Raw genomic sequence first — 15,926 nt, 5'->3', positions numbered from 1 at the left:
CGACACCTGTAGCTGCTACTCGCCACAAGCCCCCTGACGACCCTGGGCTTAACCCCTGCACGCACGGGCGGACGGACGAAGCCCTCACGGCTGCACAGGGCGGACGGGCGAGCCGTTTCCAGCGCTCCTCACAGCACCCGCGGACACACCGCCCGGCCCCCGGAGCCGGGCAGCCCCGCGGCGGCCACCGCCACTCTCCCGCCGCGCCCAGGGTGACATGTCCCGGGGGACCCGGCGCTTCCGCCCGACCCCGACCCCGGCCCCGGCCGAGGTGGGGGTCGCGGGCGCCGCGCTTACCTGGCAGCAGGTCCGGCCTCGCCGCGTCCCTCAGGGGCAGGCGCGCAGCTACGCCATGGGCGCCGGGACGGGGACAGGAGGGGACGAGACGTGAGGGCAGCCCTCGCCGAGGCCGCCCAGCGTCAGCCGCTGCTGCCCGGCCCGCGCAGCGCGGGAGGAGGCGGACTCCGAGGAGGCGTGCGGCAGCCCGCCCGGCCCCCAGCTCGCCAGTAACCCCATCGCGGGGCTGGGCGGGGCGGGGCGGGGCCGGCGGCGGGAGGGGCCGCGCCGCCATTGGGAGAGGGGCGGGGACAGCGCCGTGACGGGCGCTTCCGCCCGCCCTACAAAGAGGGTCGAGGGGCTCGAAGCCGTGTGAGGGACTTAGAGGGGGCTCTGTAAGTTGGGGGGAGGCTGTTTAGCAGGGCCTCTTGCGATAGGACGAGGGGTGGTGGTTTTAAACTAAACCCGGTGAGATTCAGGCTGGTGCAATGAGGGTGGTAAAATCCTGGCACGGGTTGCCCAGATGAAGATGTCCCTGCTTATGGCAGGGGGCTGGAATAGATGAGCTTTGAAGGTCCTTTCCAACCCACGCTGCTGCCTGATTCGGTCAATGTCAAAGCCATTGAATTCTGGAGCAAAAAACCATCATCAAGGCAGCTGCTCTATGGATGAGGCCTTTCTACACATACCTCAGCTTAACAATAATTTTCTCCTTCAGCAAGGATAAGCTGAGAGCTCATTTCTGATACAGTCTTGCAAGACTACAAGGACTCATTTGTGCTGCTCTACTGCTCTCATTACCTAAAAACCTTTAAAAATCAAGGTAATTCTTAGTGCTACTGGAACTTTGCAAACATTAATACAGCAAAGTTCTCATCTCAATATTATCCAAAAAAGCAAATTTTCCTGCATAGGCATTGAGACCATGCTGAGACACAGAGAAATGCAAAGGACTTCCAGAATGCTTCAATAAAACTTTACTAGTTTAATGTGTTTTCTCAGGGGGGTGTCAACAGTTTTTATTGTGCTGGTCTTGTTCACTACCAATCAGGCTATTTGTCACTGAATCACCAACAATGAGTTCCTACATCTACCCAAGCAAGAGGTGTGTTAAGAGCCTTCAGGCACTATTCAGCCACTCCTGAAATGCCAGCTTGCAACCTAGAAAAAAACATTGCCACTTACTTACACTTAATTTTGATCTCTACCTATTTGGATGAGTCTTACGGAGTTCTGCTGCATGTGCCATACACCAGTAACTGGCTGGGACATGGGAAGTGCTCAGAACCCCAAGACTAAGCCTCAAAACATCTACATGATCTGTGTATGAGACCTCTAGCAAGTAAATCAAACGCTGCTGTAAAAAGCATTTAGTCTACATTAAATATTTTGGTGAATAGGCTTAAAAAACCTGCAGAAACAAGTAAAATGCAAGTTCAGACTGCTTGTTGGCAGCCTAGGGCCACTTACATAAGTTTTGATTTATTTTTAGTGTTCGAGAAGTTGTGCATGTTGGAGCATGACACACTCTTATCATTCTCAGTCTATATGTAGGATGCAAAATCTCTGCATGAGAGATATGGAGTCAGGGAAGGTCCCTTCAGCAAAAAAGAAAATTAATACTCTACAGCACTAAGTGCAACATATGTATTGCAATGCATACTGTGTGTCTGCTCTATTTCCGCTAGCCGAAATTCCAGAGTGCTGATTAAAAATGGGATTGAAACTTCAGCAAACCAATTATTTTAAATACTCAGTAAGGTCCCAGTCCTGGAAAGATTAAATTAAATATATTAGGTTTACTCAAATGAGCAGCCATGAGAGCTGTTCAAGTGTGTCAAGTCAAATGTGTGCACAAGTCTTGGCAAAATCAGATTCTTTGTACACAGATCTGAACCCAGCCAAATTGTTTTTGCTGTTTTCACTGATGTTGGTTAAGAACTGATTCTTGTCCTTGGCGCCAACTCTGTTAGGTACTGACCATCCTTGACCATAGTTCAGACTTTGCACCACTTCCTCTGGTGTCTGAAGAAGTTCAATACTCTCCAGGACATGCTCAACACTAATATGTAGTTGATGTACATGGAGTGCAAAGGCTGAAGGTATGAAAAATTGCTACATGAAAGTACAATTATATGCATGGGTTGGTTCACACAGAAACATTTCATGGCACAATAAACAAAACCACCCAATTTCCTGTTGAAAACAAGGAAAATTCCTGTAGTCTTAGCTGTGGTGTTCAATCTTTGCAGCTGTGGAACACAATTATATATGTAGTTTACATTCCTACTTACTTTTTATGTATTTGCTGATCTAGCGATTAACTTCTTGTCCCTCCTTTCCTTTTTTTTTTCAGACAGCATCAATTCTGAGTCATTAGCACTAATGCTTTTATCTGCACAGTCCCATGAAATACTTTAGGGATACTTCTGTGGGTAACAACCTTTAATTCACTATTCACACAAAATTATAAGCCAGCCTCAATTACTAACTTCACGTTATGGCCATAAAGCTCTAACCTGCACTGAAGAACCAGCTGAGTTCACATGACCCAAACCAGAAACAGCATCAATCTCGAAAAATGGCATTCAACCTGAACTATTCCTTCCCAGGGAATTTGGATACCACTCTATATTCACATAATCACAGAATAGTTTGGGTTGGAAGTGAGCCTTAAAAGTCATCTAGTCCAAGCCCCTTAGCAATGAGCAGGGTGATCTTCAACCAGATCAAGTTGCTCAGAGCCCCATCCAACCTGGCCTTAAAATGTTTCCAGGGATGGGGAATCTACCACCTCTGGGCAACCTGTGCCAGTGTTTCAACACCCTCATTGTAAAAGATGTCTTCCTTACAGCTAGTGTAAATCCACCCTCTTTCATTTTAAAACCATCACCCCTTGTCCTTTTGCTACAGGCCCTGCTAGAAAGCTTGTCTGCATCCTTCTTACAAGCTCCCTTTAGGCACTGGAAGCTGCTCTAAGGGATCCCAAGGGCATTCTCTTCTCCGGGCTGAACAAACCCAGCTCTCTCAGCCTTTCTTATTATTTTAGACCTTTACAGTAACAAGCAGCATACATACACCAGCCTTCATCAGCCTTAGATCAAAGGCCTTCACATCGCATTCTTCAAGATACACATACATCCCATATTACTCTGGGTTTACAGGAGCCTGAAGACTTGGCATTAGCCAGGTTCTTGAGTACCCAACATGCTGGATATCCAGCAAGGAGCTCAGTTTAGCACATTTACCACTGATTCAACAAATAACTTCAGGCACAAAGTTTTAAGCAGACACTACTGAAGATAATAAAGCATTACTCATAGTTAACCAGTGCTCATGTATTGAATCAAAGCCACAGCGTTCAACTTCTTGTGAAATCTAATTTCCCATAAAGTAATTTAATACATTGGAGTTTAACAACAGAATTAGTTTCTTGTTCTCAAAACTCTACCATCCTAAAACCATTATTGCCTAGGTGATTTCCAAGGGTTTAAGGAACACAGAATCCTCTCTGCCTTCTGTATTGACGCTAAACTGGGGCCTTGGGACTAAACATGGAGCTGGGGACTATGTGCTGCTATAGCTGGTACAGCACTAAATATACTTCCTGCTAATGAACATACTCTTCACTGCCACAGGTACAAGTGGGCTTTAAATAGCTACTGTAGGATGTTGGCTTCTGATGATCACTTGCCTATTTATAGCACTATTAGTACAGCACTAATTATAATTATATATTATATATATTTTATAGTATACATTATATAATAGTAATTATAATTCATGCACTATAGCACTAAAAGTACTTCACCCACCAAAAAGAAATAGAGGGTAAAAGCTCTACAAAATATTTTCAAACTGAGAATAAGAATTGGGTTAGAATTGGAGATTATAATCCTGAAAACACGGACATGCATAAGTGAGCAATTTATGCTTTCTTGTCATAAAGTATTTCAAGATCACAGAAATTACACTCAGACTTACTTTCACAAAACTCCATCTTACTTCATGCAGTGTCTAGAATCTTTTCAAGGCTAAAATACTGTGCCAGAATCAAAGATGAGAAGGACCACACTGTTCTAAAAACTGTTTGTTTGCTTTTAAACTTATGGATCATGTTCTACATTAAGCCAACACAGGTTCTGTAACCCTTGCTCCAGAAAGCATGCCAGCATCTATGCTCCTGAAATGCTAATGCCCCATCCCTGGCAGTGTTCAAGACCAGGCAGGACGAGGCCTTGGGCGATAGGGTTTAGTGTGAGGTGTCCCTGCCCATGGCAGGGGGGTTGGAACTTGATGATCTTAAGGTCCTTTCCAACCCTAACTATTACGTGATTCTATGATTCTATGATTGGTAATTTTCAATGCCCAGGAAAGAGTAAATATCCCAATTCACATTTCAAAACAGGAACGCATGAATAAGCATCCTGCAAGGGTATCATCTCGTACATAAAACTGGCTTGGAATTGGAATCAAGTACAAGGAGTGTGTTCAGATGACTGCAGTTTTTGCCAGGTGATCGATTCTGCTCCTCTCTGAGGTAAAATGCTATTATTTAAAATTAACTTTGCAATTTAATTTGAAGTGTTTTATTGTACAGCTGGAGGCAGGGAAAGGAAAGGTCTAAAAGCCTTAACTGTAAGTTGCTGAGTAGTTATGGGTTGTTATGCTGCGTCATTATAGTTATATGACTCTACCTATACAACCTTTAATATGAAGGTTCAGTTAATAAACTTAAGTCATTAAAAGCTTTTCAGGAAATAACTCATTAATACCAACTAATGAGGTAAAATTCTACACTCCTCACTGAATGATTCTGCATTCCTTGAACACCTAAAACTTCTGCCAAAGGTAAATAAATGTTAATGTTGAACTGTTCAGTTTGCCTACACTTGAAAGTTAATTTGGATTAATGCAGGGAATGAATTTCAAGTGCAGCAGCAAATCTGGAATTATTCCAAACAAAAGCCATAAAAGGTACCATGGGTTTTGACCTCAAAACTGATGCTACATATCCAATTTGAGTAACACATTCTTAAAGATTTCATATTAAAGTAAGGAAAAAGACCAAAACCCAGCATGACTAACCATCCCCTTTGTGCCTCCCATTCTCACCTGCATGCCTTGCAGAGGCTCCCCTATACCCAGCACTCCTCTTTTACTGACTGATATGCCCCTTACCCTCCTTCCAACATTCTTCTGATAAGATGTTTATAGGCCCTCAACCTAACAAGTGCAAACACAACAGACCAGAAGAGGGAGGAAAGATGGATAGATTGTATGAGAGAAGGGGAAAATCAACAAAAGATCAAACAAGAAGTATGTGAAACTAGCATACCATCAGTGCTCAATCACTTCTTTCCGGCCGGATCCCATTCCTCATATAGCATGTTGTCTGTTTACAGCCCAATCCAAAACCTAATCAAGTAGGCAGAAGTCAACAGGTGACTTTAAACTCTTCAGTTCTGGACAATAATTCATTTTATGTTTGAGCAAACAAACCTAGAAAGTAGTCACATTAAAAAAAAAAAACAAAAAAAACCCAAAAAACCCTTTAACACATACTTTCAGATTCAAGCCTATACATTAAATAACTCATATTCACCCTTGCTAATCCTTAAAATATGGAATTATACATATGACTAAAATTGCACATGTGGTTTGCAGGATCAGGTCCCCAACTGCTGGATTCTGTTTTCAAGTTTATATGGCATGCTTGTGGTTTCAAGATTATGTTATGTGATGGAATTCTTTGCAGCCAGGATGTCATAGGCTAAAATCTTCTCATGGTTATAATGGCCTAATTACTTTTTTTTTTTTATTTATGTAATATCCACAGGGTGCCAAATGTTTTACTGAAAAATACCAAGACAAAGCTGCTGTATAGAGAGTGAATAACTTCAATTAGCAAAGGTGAGTTGAAAGAAAGGAATGCAAGACAAAGTAAATGGGCACTGAAGTTTGAAACACTGTATTAACTATGTGGCTTGGATATTGGTTTAGCCTTTTGACCTTTTGTTGGCTTGTTTTTCTCTTCTTCTTCCCTTCCAATCCGATTTGATTCCAAGGACACAATCCACTGGCTCTTAACACAGAAATAGAAGGAGATTCAAATACAGCCTTCCTCAGTATGAAGCAGAGCCAAAAATCAAGCATGTAGATACACAGTCATTATCTTCAATAACATAGATTTCATCCAGCACACTAAAATGCCTGAATTAAGTCTACTTAAGCTATATTTCTATCCCAGAATAAATGAATTGGCTAAAAGTTCAGAATCTAGCTAGAAATTACAGTGAAATAAAAAAATTTCATGTAAAGTAAAAAAAAAACCCAAACCAAATCTAACAACAAAGAAAACCCCAGAAGTGCAAGTCCTTATTTTATTAAATAAAGCTACTGCTTTGTTATCAGTCTGTTTGCAAAGGGGCTTGAGGACGAGGAGGTCATGAGATGTTTATAAAGTGATACAGCAGGATATTTCTGGAGCCCAGTTTAGGTAATCACATTTTAAATTGGAACCATAGAATAAGCCTCTTTTTAGTACAGTTTGTTTCCAAAATTGCTTCCCCCCCCCCCCCAGCAAAAGTCACCCATTTAAACCTATGAGTTATATGATCTTAAATATCAACCTTTGGCAACATTTCTGGATATGGGGATCACTGATTAACGTATTGCCAGGCTCCAATTTATTTCTTGTTTGGACTGCAAAAGTTCAAGGAAGGAATTTGCTCTGTGCTCAAATTTAGAATTCCTCCTGGAGAAAACACCTCTATTTTCCTTTTGCAATGGAAATTACCAATACTACTGCAAAAGAAATGCGTGAAAGTGTTTAGTTTTGTAATTTCCTATGCGACTTACAGTTTAGATCTAGCTGTAATTACGAATTAATATAAAAGTTTTTTCTTCATATATACTGTACAGTGTTGGCTATTTCAGAGGGTATATTCTTTTGTCTTTGTGTATACGTATAAGAACTAGTCTTTTTGCAAGTGTTAAGATCTCAATTTCATCCCTCCAAGTGATCTGTAATACATTACATTCCTTATTTTGCTTTGGACTGCTACTGATTAATGCCTTATGTTGGATATTTGTTTGTTTTTCCCACATGTTAGTTCATCGTCCTTGAAATTACAATAACACATATGCCAGGGAATGTGAACTCTCAGTCTTTACTGTCCTTCACCGAGTCTGAGTGGAGATGTAATATTTGAAGGGTTTACACTTAAATTTGACATATAATTTGCTGCTGACTTACATGTCATACATTGATTCATAAAGTATCAATTATTTAGTGTAGATGTGTGTGAATTGCTATCAAAATCCATTCTTGCTTGCCATTCAAATAAGCCAGATGTAAGTCTCTTTTTCTTTCGCATATACACAGATGATCAAGAAAGGTCTTGAGAAAAGAGAGAAAGGAGGAAAAGTCACTCAGCCTCCCACCTGCTCCTTTACCAAACTCTGAGAGAAAGATTAGTCTTTCCAATTCTTGGGTCTCTTGACTGCACTAGTGAGAATGGGGCTTGTGGAGAAACGCAGTCATTCAACATGCAAGTCCACGCAGAGACGCTGAAAGCAGCTGAAAGAACCTTGAAATAAACTGATCAACACCACCAATCACAGCACAGCTCCAGAACCAAAAAATGTGAACTGTCAGTCCGCAAGCAGCCCAGAGTACATTTAACTAGCTGTATTTTCATTAATATTCCTCGCTAAGGGCCCAAACACAAGCCTTGGTAATTCTCACAGCTGCTTCTTGTAACCCGCCAAGATTCCCCAAGATTGCACAATTTACAAAGCATTGGCTGTGTTTCTGAGTTATCTGTTCCCCAGAACTGGCAATGTCAAACATGAAGGCAATAATGAGCTGAAGGACATCAGCAAATTAAGGACGTCAGAGCCAGTGCCCCCAGTGTTATCGCATGGAAATCACTTAAAAGCAAGGACAATTCAGACCTTGCTATATCACTGGACCGAGAACCTTATGTACAAAACAGGTTGCTTACACTCACCGCGTGTGAGCTGTGCATCTGCTGAACCACCTGAAGTTTGTCAGACAGACAAAAGAATTCCACACTCAGTGCTGTTGAAAACTATGGACAGAAAGAAACAATCAAAGGCAAGTTATACATTTAGCAGAGATCATAAATTTATGTATCTAGTAAATTCGCTATTCAGGCCCTTCAATTTTGCCACCACCTTAAGGATTCATTTTATCTTGAGGACTGGGAGTTCCACCTGCACCAAACTCTTTTTTCTGAGGTATTTACAGGCTGGCATGGTAGGTGTCCACCACAACAATATAAAGCTGCAGGAAGTTTCAAAGCTTATACTGAAAAATGCATGCTTTTCTGAACTAGCCAAAATGTACCTAAAAAGTTCAATTTGCAGAAGGTGTGACCAAAATTACTAAGAGAGAAACGTTATGAGCTTGCATTTTCATTTTGATACTTCATTCAGTTACTTTTTTCGGGGGGAGAGAAGCGGAAACCCCCCAGATCATTTCTATACAACATACTCTTTTTTAAAACATGGAAGGATAGCATTTACCTACTCTACAAAATTCATTGATACATCCAAGTACACAACAACAGGCAGGAGAATCTGTAAACCAGAGAGCTGTTTGTTATCTCGGATAAAGAGAACACATTTTTTCATGTTAATTAGACAGCTATATATTTAGACATCAAGATATTTGGATATCAAAAGGCAACAGAAGCAGAATAGTTAACTACATTGAAAACTGCCCTAACGTATGAGCCACAAACTATCACTATGAGGGTGAGAAAGGCCTCATGCTAAATAACATTGGCTGGCCTCCATTTGTCTCATCCCGTCTCTCCCATGAAACAGACCAACCACTTTGTTAATGAACAGTAATTAATTCCAGAAGGGACACGAGGTACAAGAGATTCCCATAACTGTTTTAAAAAGGAGCAAGGCGTGATCAGACTGCGAGTATCTCTCTACTAACAACTAGCACTGTACAATGGGAAGGGGTTTACAGAACAAAACTGTGTATGTTGAGGGTCTGATGTCTACATTAGACGCAGCTTATGGGGAGTTACTTCCAATCAATTTCAGAGTGGACGACATGTCCATTAGTTGCTGAAGCATCTTAGGTCCCAGGTCACAGTTTAATTTGGGGAGTTACTTCCAATGGGAGGTAACTTATGGGGAGTTACTTCCAATCAATTTCAGAGTGGACAACATGTCCATTAGTTGCTGAAGCATCTTAGGTCCCAGGTCACAGTTTAATTTCACCCAGGAGGAATCCTATTTGTGTACTCTAAGACTAAACCATCTTGTGAACCAAAGCCCCAAATATGGGAATGACCAGGAGGTCAATTTCCAAACCCTGCTCCTGATCCAACCTAAAATGCTGAAGTGGGAATATCCCAAATACCTCACAGAACACAATCTTAGTCTAATTGCTGTACAGGGACTCACATGGGCCAGGGAAACTAACAGACAAGAACACTGCAGGGCACTGACAGCATTAACACTTGCTGCTTGCCAAATTGATGCATCTAATACTGTTCTAAGATATTCTCACTCAAAGTGAATTCAAATTCATGAAACATTTAAAACCTCTGCTTCTAAGCATTGAAATCTGTGTTAATGCAGAGAAAAAGCTTTTTATGTAATGCTCTGTCCTTCTTTATTCTTATTGTGACTCAATGTGGTGTCCAGGCTTTGTACTGGCTCTCTGTTGGGGAGATCTTCACTGACTGTCCGTGAAGAAATTGTAGAATCCTTCTTTCCAATCCTCTTTCTCCTCTAAAACAAAACACAAATGACTTTTCCATTACGCTGGGAACCTTACATATCCATACCTGTATGTATGAGGCAGATATACCACAGGAGACACTGTCCTGTGCTTACCTTTATTTCTAGAATATTTTTACAATGAAAAAGTAAAAGCATTTAACCACAGTCCTATTTCATTGCAGGGGATGGAATTCAGATCCTGTAAGCGAAAGCAGCTGGATTCTTTGGGTCCAGTTTTCAATGTTCAGAATATAAAAGGTAGCAAAGCCTCTTTAATGCAGAAAAGATTACAAAGGTAATTTCTTAAAAGCTGCATAGTAAATCCCACATACATTCATGATAAAACAGACTTATTTAGCATAGGTATGAGAATACTTCTTTTAAAGCCAAAACCAAGAGTGTTTTCTCTGATGCAACATATTTTCTTTCACCTTATGTGTAAAAAAGTGTGAGGGCAACAAAAGAAGCCATCCCTCCAGCAGAAAGGCTAAGTTAGCAAATGTTAGGTCAAGTCTGCAAAAGACAGAAAAAAAATGACTGAGCTGCTTGCTCTCTTTGTAATTCCAAGAAATGCAGTTAATGTTTGAAAGCAATTCCTATCCTAAGTAGTAAAACTAAATCCCAGGTTGAATTTTGTGTGTTTTTGAATTTCTGTGGGTAAAAAAATCCCCAACCAACATATTCAGCAGTTTAGTTGAATTTTCTTGTTCTACATGTAGTGTTTGAAATACAGGTTTGTTGTGCTACGCAAAACTTAGTCCTTGGTAACTATTAGCATTTTATTAACAACACCTATACATATATTTTTTAGTGTAACCATGTACATCTCTCATAGGGGCATAAGCTGGGGACCATTCTTAGCCTGTACTTGTTTTCCCCATGCAGCCACACATGTGGTGAGCAGCTGTGGAAGTTGTAAAATTGTCTTTACACGCTGCACATGCTGTTGTACGCAATATGCACACACATTATGTATGAAGCAAATCCTGAAGCAAAATAATGCACTGGATAGATCTTTTTTATTTATTTTTGTAAATATTTGGCTTCCTTTAAACAGAGACAAACTTTGCTTCCTTAAATTCCTTCGACGAAATAATAGCACTTAATTATTCTGAATTGCAGGTTTGCCAGTTCTTACCACGAGCAAGTCTTTTAACCACCTCCACTATGGCAAAGAATCAAACGCTGTCAAAAACTGAATCTGCAAAGCAACCGTTTCTATGGCAGTGTGACCAGCTCCACCACAGTGAAACACAGAAATGAGAATGTAAATTGTTACTTAGGTATACATTTTCCTCCAGGGTGCTATGAGCCAAAATTGAAAACAGCTGACACTGAGTCACCCTTTTTTGATAATAAATATTGCTAATATGAATCTGATGTGTTAAAGGGTGGGGGGGAAGCTCCAGAGACCAACACTCCCCTTGTTAATATTCTACCACCAAACTGAAGGAAAGGTGGAGTGATTGCCCCATTTCTGCTGAGAGCTTATTCTGAAGGCAGTTAAATCAATCTCCACAGAGATATCTTATCTGCAAGGCTCATAAAAAATATCTGAAGAGTAAATGGTTAGCATTTGGAATGGACCACACTGCACGAAGTAACAGTTATTTCATAAGAGATTTCCCATGGTATATATATATTCCCCAACCCAGCTACGTCTTCACTCCCACACCCACCACAAGTGGTATTACTTGAATGCCGTGCTATACTATTAATATGCTCAGGGCAATTTTAAGCAACAAAGAACATCTAGCCAAGCACACTAAAAGTATACTTTATTTCTTGGTTATTATTAAAAAACAGGAAAGCAGATCCATTTAAATGAGAAACACCTCCCTCTGCTCCCATCTTTCATCTGCCAACAGATACAGATACTGCACATGGGGCTTATCACACACTAGAAAGGAAAGCCTTATACAAGCCCACTGTTCATTTAGCTATGTAAATGTGAGCAATCTTTTCTTAGGTCACCTCTTTTCCTGCTTTCTTACAGTCCTTGTAACATGTTCCAAAGAATAAGCATTATTTTGAAAACATTCAAAATTGTAAATTTTTAACGTATTCAATTTAATACATTTTGAATGTATTTTTACCAACTGTGCGCTGTGAAAATGTGCCATCACTTTAAGCTTAGTTTAAACTTAGCATGTATGAAAATACAAAGCCATCAGTTGCACGTATACACGGTTTGCAAGTCTTTCCTGCTTAAACACCATGTGTGTTTTCTGTATACACTAAAACTGGACAGATTAAACTTGAATTATTTTCCTTTCAATAATTAAAAAAAAGAGCAAAAATCAATTTAATCTGATTTATGGATCTGATTAAAGAGCTTACAAAAACTGTCAGCTAATTCGAGGAGATTCACAAAACATTTTCATTACAATATCTAATTACATTGCTCTCTCCATTTTCTGCACACTACACGTCAAAAAACTCCCAAAAGAAGACAACTTTTACAAAGTGATTTTACTTTGCTACTTTTAGTATCAACTTATGTTTGTTCTTCATTCTGGAACAGAGCATGGATTATTCTGGTATTCTGATTTAGGGCATCATCTCACCCATCTCTGCCAGTGAAGTTTTTAGGGAACTTGACCCATAATATACATCTTGTTAAGCTCCAGTTTAACCAGTTACTGATGTGTTCACCAGTAAGTTTATAAGTTGCTCCCCTCAGAGTTAATTAAACTGCTTGAGCGTCTAAGTTGTGTTGACTAAAGCTGTAACGAGGTCATGTGCCTGAAGAGATGCAGATTGGAACCCCTCACTATTTCAGTTTACATGAGTTCAGATCTCCTAGTGGTACTAACAAACAAATACTAGCCAAAGACCAAGACTCAAATGAAAATGAGACTCAGGCTGAAATAGGCAGAGAGAAAAGTACATACTATTTTGTAGGATGCCTCATTTTTTAACTTGTAGAATCCTGCGTTACTCAGCTGAGGTCCCAGTGCTGGTAGCTCTGCTTATTGGGAAATTTCACACATTATTTGACACAAGGAAGAAGGGCTGAATCAGGCCACTTTAGATTAAAGAGCCTATGAACTTTAGCATTGAAACATATGTTCACCAGACAATCTGCTCTCCAAGAACTTAGGGTTTTTTTCTTTTATCACACTAATTGTCATGTAGTTAAGCCATTCTTGACACACAGGAGAGAGATCAGACTTCTACCATAAGGATTATCCACATAGCTACTACAAGAGATACTAGAATCAGTTTCTGCAAGCATGCAGGGGCTGGCTTTTTCTCCAGCAGACATCTTGGAGAAGGGGAGGAGGGGAGAGTTGGAGAGATCCTTCAACCAAGAATGTAGCTTCCAAGAATGACTTACAGATGTCAGAGTAATGTTCTAGGATCTCTTCCTATTAGTCCAAAGCTATTATTTGTAACATATGCAGAATAAAAGCCCTTGCATAAGACTGTAAACAAACTTCCCAACTAGAATTAGCTGTGGCTCAGCCAGCTTCAGCCCTGGGGGCAGGGAGGGGCAAAGGGTGTAAAAGGGGTCTAATTTTGTAGTATTACACTCTGGTTTTCTTATGATTTTACTGTTACTTTAGAGCTGGGATGCCTCTATTATTCAGGTTCCAAATCACCACCACAGAACTACTGGAAATGACAATGATAAGGCAAGTAAAACCACACCCAGAATTACGAGAGATACTTGAATTGAGACATGCAGCAGTAATGAGAAAATATAGGAGTTTATGTTTAGAATGTATGAAATTGGCTGCCAAAAACAAGAATGAAAAAGCATAAGAAACATCCACGTTGGGCAGCTCATATATATTGAGGAGATATGATATTTAAGTGCATCCAGCTTTCATAGTAAATAGCATTATATGTCATTAATCATATTTCAGCAGTAAATGGTAAGATGCTGAACACCTCATTTACTGTGAAGCACTTTCAAGGTTTCCATTTTCATCTTCATGCTGGTTCTTACTTATCAGATGAAACTCTTAGCGTAAAGCAGGGGCACATAGAAGGGGACGTATTTCCTTTACCTTAATTGTAGTTTTTTACCTCTCAGTTTGAAAGCTTTTCTGTGGTTTTTTGCACTTTTTTTTACCAAACTAATCTTGTTGCAACCTGCTGTAATTTGGGGCAAGAAAGATGTTGTGGCAGCAGGAGTCTTATCAACATATGTGACAGGTAACTCTGTCCTTTCTGCTCCTGTTAATTCACAGCACACAAGGCTGTGAGGCAGGGAAAGCCCCTTGCATGAGTGGATACAAGGGGAACTGAAGATGCCTTGGAATCAGCAGCACTGGCCTTTCTGCGTTCAGAGATGTCAGACAAGTAACAGTATCATTTTACTTAGAGGCAAAGCATTTTGCCCAACAGTTATTACAGTTACTCTGTAATAACAAGAAGCAGCAATGCAGAAAGTGAAATGTTTCTAGCACCAAGGTTAAGCATTTTAAGACAAGTCCAACAGCTCTTGCTGGAAACTTTGCCCAACTTGAGGACTGGAACTTGACAACACTTTTAATCATAAGGGAACAATGAAAGAATTGAAAACTATTTCAAAGTAATGGAAAAGTATGTTGCATGTTCAAAATTTTACAGAGTATCTCTTTCAAAAGAGCTTCAGCAACATCATTCAATTTAGGTTTCCCATGAGCCACAAAAAAAAAGAGAATGTATTGAACAGGCCTTTATTCATATTTCATGAGCTATTGGAATTATTTATGTTCCTACATAATTCTGCTGAAAACTGCAGCTGACTGAGCACCACCTGAGAAACTTCCATATTCTGTGTAAAATCATACAGACAAGACAAGATTTCTTCATATGGTAAAACCTGCTGAGGTGCTCAGACCCTCACTTGAGGGCAATAATTGCCAGAAAGAGGCAGATTTTGCACAAAACACCAGTCTGAGATTTGTCTCAGTGTTTCATTTTTCCTGGTAGCACAGCCCATGAGCAGGCACTTATTCTGCAAGAATTCCTCAGTTCCAGCTTCTTTAAGCTGTCATAAACCTCATATTTACAAACTGCTGCAGCTGTAATGAAGCTTATTGCCATCTCTGTTCATCACATCCATCAACACATAACACTTCTCAGAATCTAACATTAATGCATGTAGTACAGTGTGTTCACAACATACCTCAAGCATCCTGTAAGACTCCACTTCAGCTCCTCTATCTATTCAACTGCTTATAAACTCGTTCACAATTATTACTGTATGTACTGTATGTAATTATGTACTGACACTTGAAAACTACTGAGATGCAATATGAAATGTTAGATCAGTTTTTTACTTGTTCATGTTTTCCTAGATCATCATTCGTAATAAACAGAAATAGAAAGGACAAAATAGAACAAATACTTCTATTAAAAATCAGTAATTGCATAAATATTATACATACGGATCTATACATCTGTAATATTTGCTCTTCATTCTAAGCAGTGCAATGTCTCAGTTATGTTAGGATTACAGAAAGGAAGAGTACTTGCCATGCTACAGCTGTAACTGCTGCCTCTGTTCTGTGGCAGCAACAAAATAAAATGCAAACATTAAAAAATGATTCTATCTCCTTTTCAGCAATTTGCAAATTCTGCAACTGTAATTCAACAAAATGTGCTTTTAAAAAGAGCAGTAAATGATTTATTATTCTACTATAAACCTACCTGTACTGTCAGCCTGAGATTTTAGCTCGATCAATATTTGATCTCTGATTCATTTTTTATTTAAGATATCATTCTAAAATATATAGTTTTATATTCCTAAATTGAACTTTGTCTCTGTTTCAGTAGTTCTCCTAGAAGAGAATACTATATATATTATAATGTATTACACACTCCTGTAAGTATAGCAGGACCTAAACTAATGTAAGATATTTGGTTTAATAAAGCAAGTT

At 39.9% G+C, this 15,926-nt stretch overlaps 1 long non-coding RNA gene across 1 annotated transcript; it reads left to right on the top strand.

The window, feature by feature from the left end:
- The first annotated feature begins 5,826 nt into the window (after window positions 1-5,826).
- On the top strand, window positions 5,827-15,223 carry LOC133275403 (uncharacterized). Its single transcript, XR_009745494.1, has 3 exons — window positions 5,827-6,189; window positions 11,173-11,324; window positions 14,258-15,223. It is a non-coding gene; the product is annotated as an uncharacterized LOC133275403 (long non-coding RNA).
- The last annotated feature ends 703 nt before the right edge of the window (window positions 15,224-15,926 follow it).

This window comes from Pezoporus flaviventris, unplaced genomic scaffold, assembly GCF_033815535.1.
Source record: "Pezoporus flaviventris isolate CSIRO_AGI_PZ_B2104156 unplaced genomic scaffold, CSIRO_AGI_Pfla_v1 ptg000040l, whole genome shotgun sequence".
Classification (NCBI taxonomy): Eukaryota; Metazoa; Chordata; class Aves; order Psittaciformes; family Psittacidae; genus Pezoporus; species Pezoporus flaviventris.
This window is presented reverse-complemented; position numbering and strand designations above follow the sequence as displayed.